This window comes from Rhinoraja longicauda, chromosome 8 (assembly GCF_053455715.1).
Source record: "Rhinoraja longicauda isolate Sanriku21f chromosome 8, sRhiLon1.1, whole genome shotgun sequence".
In the NCBI taxonomy this organism is placed as follows: domain Eukaryota; kingdom Metazoa; phylum Chordata; class Chondrichthyes; order Rajiformes; family Arhynchobatidae; genus Rhinoraja; species Rhinoraja longicauda.
In genome coordinates, this window is record NC_135960.1 from 42,079,898 (window position 1) to 42,085,897 (window position 6,000).

The 6,000-nt window shown below is 46.9% G+C and overlaps 1 protein-coding gene across 4 annotated transcripts in view; it reads right to left on the reverse strand.

The window, feature by feature from the left end:
* Positions 1-5,420, reverse strand: part of LOC144595881 (islet cell autoantigen 1-like protein) — a 90,062-nt gene extending 84,642 nt beyond the window's left edge. For all 4 annotated transcript variants that reach the window (XM_078403716.1, XM_078403715.1, XM_078403714.1 and 1 more), the window contains exon 1: positions 5,202-5,420. The gene's annotated coding sequence lies outside the window, so the exon portion shown is untranslated. The remainder of the gene's footprint in view (positions 1-5,201) is intronic.
* Between the last annotated feature and the right edge of the window lie 580 nt (positions 5,421-6,000).

Consider the following 6,000-nt stretch of genomic DNA (forward strand, 5'->3'; position numbering starts at 1 on the left):
GCCACAATGTCTTTTCCCTTCCCCTGCCGTCTTCTCCCGTGGTCAGGCTGTTGTGGTTCCAGGCCGCGCCGGACGGTCCGCAGCGGGCCGACCCAAGCCCCACGATCCGGGGCGGGCGAACACGCTGCCGCTGTTGCTGCACGTCGGGGCGGTCGTGGCTCCCGACATTGAAGCCCCCACCCAGCAGAGAAAAATCCCGCGGCCTATTTTAGGCCACACCGGACGGTGAAATGTCCGCGACCCAAGCCCCGCAATCCGGGGAGGGCGAACACGCTGCCGCTGCCGGAGCTCCCGATGTCGGCATCCACGCGGCCCGAGCCTAAGGCGAGTCGCAGCCGTTCCCGCAGCCTCCGAAGACGGCCGGCTCCGCTGATGGTAAGTCCGATCCGCGGGCTCTGCGAACCAGAGCCCTGGAGGCCGCCAGCTCCAGGAGTTGGGCCGATGGTAGGCCGCAGCAGGAACGGAGACAACACCCAGAAAACAAAGGTCGGGTCTCCGTTCGGAAGGGACACATATTTACAATTTTACAGTCCCCCCCCCCCACACCCACACATAGTACACAAACACAACATCACATCGACAATTAAGACACAAAAAAACAACAAAACACAAAGACAAATGGACCGCAGGTAAGCCGCAGCTGCTATGGCAGCGCCGCCATTGGCAACTGAGCCAATAACACGGTAAGAAGGAAAATGGCAGCAGTTGGATTTACATCAACAGCATGCAGTTCCCCAATGGAACCAGTCTCCCAGATCCATTCTAATCTATCCCGTCAGACAGACAGACATCCTCCTACAATCTCAGCACTGTCAATATTTCTGTATCTGTCAAAAATCAATCTCTGTTCAGATTCGAGGCTTTCATCCGTCGTATTTTTTTTCTTTTCTGGCAATCTATCGGGATTGAAGACGACATACATCCACTCCAGTTCTGAGATGTCCTACAGATGAGGCAGGAGGTAGCTGATGGGACAGATGGGTAGATAGTTTATCAGGGTGTGCACTCTTTCCTCCATTTACACAGTTCACCCTGTGCTTCCAACTTGAGGATCTCCATGCCATCCCGGATGCTCCTTCTCAATTTTCGCCAGAGATTCCCTAGTCAGTGGGGTTGGTGGATATTTGAACACATGCCTAAATCTGTTCCTTTGCCCCCCTAATAAAGTCATCCCATCATAAAGCTCACAACAGAAAGTTTGTTTCAGGAGACTGGTGGCAGGCAAGTGAATGATGGGGCATGCCTAACAAAGCCAGCTCATGGTAACCAGGGCCTCAGTCGTGAAGCAGATGGCCTGAGAGAAGGCACTGATGTTGGTTCACTTATTCTTCCAGTGAATTTGGAGAATTTGCAGACAAGGCATTTGTGGTATTTTTCGAGTGCCTCATGATGCCTGCTACAAGTAGTCCAGATCACAGAGTGATTCTATGCAGAGCATCAACAACTTTCATGGAAAACATATCAGTTTCTCTATGTATGTGAAGACTCTCAGCCCAAACTCCTAAACCTGTTTCTAAATTCTCTAACTATTTTCCAACATCCGTAACTGGACGAGCAGACATTTGCTCCAACTAAAAGTTGGAAAACTGGATCCATTATATTCCACGCCCATCACTAACACCATTCTTTCCCCAACTCCATCCTCCTTCAGGAAGATTGAAACTAATCAAGAGAGAGTCAAGTGTTTTATTGTCAGATGCCCCACAACGGAACAATTAAATTCTTACTTGCAGCAGCAGCAGCATTACAGATTTATTATACTCAATAGATTATTTATTAAACTTTTTCATTTGTTTATTGTATAAAAACCCAATTATAGTGCAAAAAAACAAAACCCAAAGACCCTAGTGAAACCCATTCAGTTCGCCGTTCAGTATAGTTGAAGTTCATAGTGACCAACAGCCTGATGGTTGGTGGAAAGAAGCTGTTCCTGAACTTGAATGTTGCAGTTTACAGACTCCTATAACTTCTTCCCAATGGCAGGATTAAAATGAGAGTGTTGCCAAGGTGGTGTGGGTCGTTGATGCTGCTGGCTGCTTTTTTGAGACAGCACCTCTGATAGATCCCTTCAATGATGAAGTCAGTACCCATGATGGACCGTGTTCACCATTTTTTGTAATCTCCTTTGTTTGAGGGCATCGAATTGCTGAACCATACAATACTGCATATTGACATGGGGGTAGCAGAGTTTTAGGTAAGTTTAAGGTCATGGAGGCCAGGAGACTATTAAAATAGACAATACAATGTTCTAGATGTTATATTTATGAATATATTGATATATGCCAGTCAGGAATACTTAGGATTGGTCAAATCCGAACACATCGTGATATATTGGACCTGCAGTTGTTTCAGATACAGATTCACACGACACCTTTTTGTCCCAACCTTGGCTCACCAGCTCAACTTTAGCCTTAACCCTCCAACTATGCCATTGATATCTTCAAATTTGATCAATCCTAAGCATTCCTGGCTGGCACATCTTATTATATCATCCAAAAATAAAAGGTCACCAAGAACATTGATTTGTCTATTCCAATACTCTCCTCATTAATCTTCTCCCCTCCATGACCTAAAGCTTTTCTAAAACTGCTGCCCGCATATTAACGTGCACTAAGTTTCAATCATACATCACTCCCATGTTTCCTAATCTGTACCCGCTCTCAATTGAGGCGATACTTCAATTTCCATCTTTGTTTTTAAATGCTTCTGTGCCTTGAAAATACTCCATTCTTCCATTGGATCCTGTCTGACATGTACTGTGACTCCAGCAAAACAGAAAATGTTAAAGGAACTCAGAGAGGAAGAGAGCATTTGAGGAGGAAATGGACAGATGACATTTCAGGTCAGGACCCATATTCAGACTGATCGGAGAGAAAACTGAAAAAGATAGGTGGGGAGTTGTCTATCTGTTTCCTCCACATATGCTGCCTGACCCGCTGAGTTCCATCAGGATTTTCTGCTTTGCTCATGATTCCAGCATCTGCAGTTTCTTGTCTCTCCATGTACCATAGCTTCAGTAGCATGCATTGGTTTCAAATAACAAACTCTTAATTAACAAATATTTAATTCATGTCAGTTCCAAACATCAACAGCTTTTTGGGAAAAGCTAATTCAAAACTTTTAATAAACTTATCACAAAGTAGTAGATTTTCAGAAAAATCATTTCTGAAATTACAAGCACAGCTAATAGCAACAGTGTGGAGGTAAATTAATTAAATACATAATTGACAAGACATAAGGAATAGCCAGAGTCAGACATTTGGCCCTTCAAACCTATTCTGCTATTTACCAAAATTGTGACTACGTTCACAGGGAGTAATCTCAACTATCCCCACATCCCTTCATTTCCTTCATATTTCTGTTTTGAATGGCTCAGCCCTCTGGGTAGAGAATTCCAAAGATTCACCCCTCGACTACAGGCCATGCTGATCACCATCTCCATTAATGATTCGTATGAGGGGATCAGGTGTAATATATTTAAATGAGTCTGAAGAAGGGTCTCGACTCGAAACATCACCCATTCCTTCTCTCCAGAGATGCTACCTGTCCCGCTGAGTTACTCCAGCATTTTGTGTCTACCTTCGATTTAAACCAGCATCTGCAGTTCTTTTCTACACATAAAATATTCAAGTTTAGTTTCATAGAAAATAGGTGCAGGAGGTGGCCTTTCAGCCCTTCATAGCGGATCATCCACAATCAGTAACCTGTGCCCAACTTCTCCCCATATCACCTGATTCCACTAGCCCCCAGAGCTCTATCTAACTCTCTCTTAAATTCTTCCAGTAACTTGGCCTCCACTGCCCTCCGTGGCAGATAATTAGTTTGATACAGCGGGGAAACACGCCCTTTGGCCTACCAAGTCCGCACTGACCAATAATCACCCATACACAAGTTCTATCCTACACACTAGGGATAATTTACAGAAGCCAATTAACCTGAACACTTGCACATCTTTGGAATGTGAGAGGAAACCGGAGCGCCCTTGAAACCCCTTGTAGTCACAGGGAGAACGTACAAACTCTGCACAGACAGCACCCATGGTCAAGATTGAACCCAGTCCTCTTGCGCTGTGAGGCAGCAGCTCTATTGTTGTGCCACCCTTTTTACTGATAATATAAGTGGTAGTATGGGTATGAAAAAGATGCAGAGAGACTTCTGCAGACATAGACAGGTTAAATGAAAGTGTAAAGACAGCACAGATGGAATCTAACAAGGAAAAATGTGAGTCCGAGTCTCTTAAATGGTGAAAGCTTGAAAAGTGCTGGTGGTGTCCTTACATATTAACTGCAGGAGGCCAACAGGCAGGTACAGCAAGCAACAAGGAAGACTAACAGTAAGTACATTGCCTGTTATTATAAGTGGAGTTGAGTACAAGAGCAGAAATGTTTTGCTGGAATTACACAGGGCTCTGGTGAGACCACACCCGGAACATGATGTACAGGTCTACTCTCAGATATAATTTGCTCTGGAAAGTGGACGGCAAAGGTATTTGGACACCAAAACATATTGATTCAGAGTAGCAGGTTTGTGCTATGAGGAGTGATTAAATACATTGTACTTTCTAGAGATCCGAAGAATGAGAGACCCTATAGGGTAGATGCATAACATTTTTTTTCCCTATCAAGAAACGGGGATCAATACTTCAAAATGAAGGATCAGCCACTCAGGACAGAAATGAAAAGTTATTTATTTCCCCAGAGGATAGTGATTTTTAAAACATTTCTGTCCAAGAAGGCTGTGGAATCTTGGTCATTATAATGCATGAAGGTGATCGTCACTTGTTTAAATATTAAAGGGAAATTGAAGGGTTACTGGGCGACTGTAGGAAAGTGACGATGAGAAAAAAAGCTCAGCCAGGATCTTGCCGAACGATGGATCAAGGGCGAGGAATGGGAGTGGAATTGGGCCGGTGTAACAAACTGCCAACTCTTTCTATCGTTTAAAGGAATTGAAGGGAGTCACTCTTTAATCCCAAACCTGGTCTTTGTAACTTGCCACCGAAACGTAACACCTTCCACTCCTGAGACAAGTCACCGTGCCTCACTCCCGTAAGACCATCCCAACCCTCCCCGGGAGGAGCTCCCTCCCACCTGCCTGGCCAGACTGGTCTGAGCAGCGAGGGTGTTTGTGTTGCTCCGGCCTCGACGTGTCCGCCGGAGCAGGTGGAGGGAGGGAGGGAGGGAGGAGTGTGCCCAATTCACCTGCTCTCCGTTTGCAGCGTCACCTTCCGTTCACGGGCCCCGGCCGGCGGGTCGTTCCTCCTCCTCAAAGCCGGGCTCCCGCTCCTTCGCAGGGGCCGCGGCGACCAACGCAGCCCGGCTCTGTTAACACAGGCCTGGCAGCGAACGAAACGCTGCCTCACTCTCAGCGCTCACCCCACGGCACCGCACAGGGTCCGCTTCACAGCCGCCTGATCAGGATGTGGCCACGGATCCTCCAGCCGGCAGGCGGCGCTGCCCGAGGACGGTTCTCCGGTCTCAGGGGGAGGGGGCATTGCACGAGTAACAGTCCGTCGGCCGCGGGGCGGCGCTATGGGAAGGTTATTACTTAGCTGGCCGAAGGGTGGGGTGTAGAAAGGAACTGCAGATGCCGGATTAAACCGAAGATAGACACAAAAAACTGGAGTAACTCAGTGGGACAGGCAGCATCTCTGGCGGAAAGGAATAGGTAACATTTCGGGTCGGCCCTCTTCTTCAGGCAGAACAATAAACATGTGACAATAAAGAAGGGAGCGAACAAGATAGAGATTTGGGCAGCACAGTGACGCAGCATTAGAGTTGCTGCCAGGCAGCATTAGAGTTGCTGCCAGGCAGCAACGGAGACCCAGGTTGGATCCTATCTATGGATGCTGTCTGTAAGGAGTTTGTACGTTCTCCCTGTGACCGCATCGGTTTTCTCTGGGTGCTCTAGTTTCCTCCCATACTCCAAGGACAATAGACAATAGGTGCAGGAGTAGGCCATTCAGCCCTTCGAGCCAGCACCGCCATTCAATGCGATCAT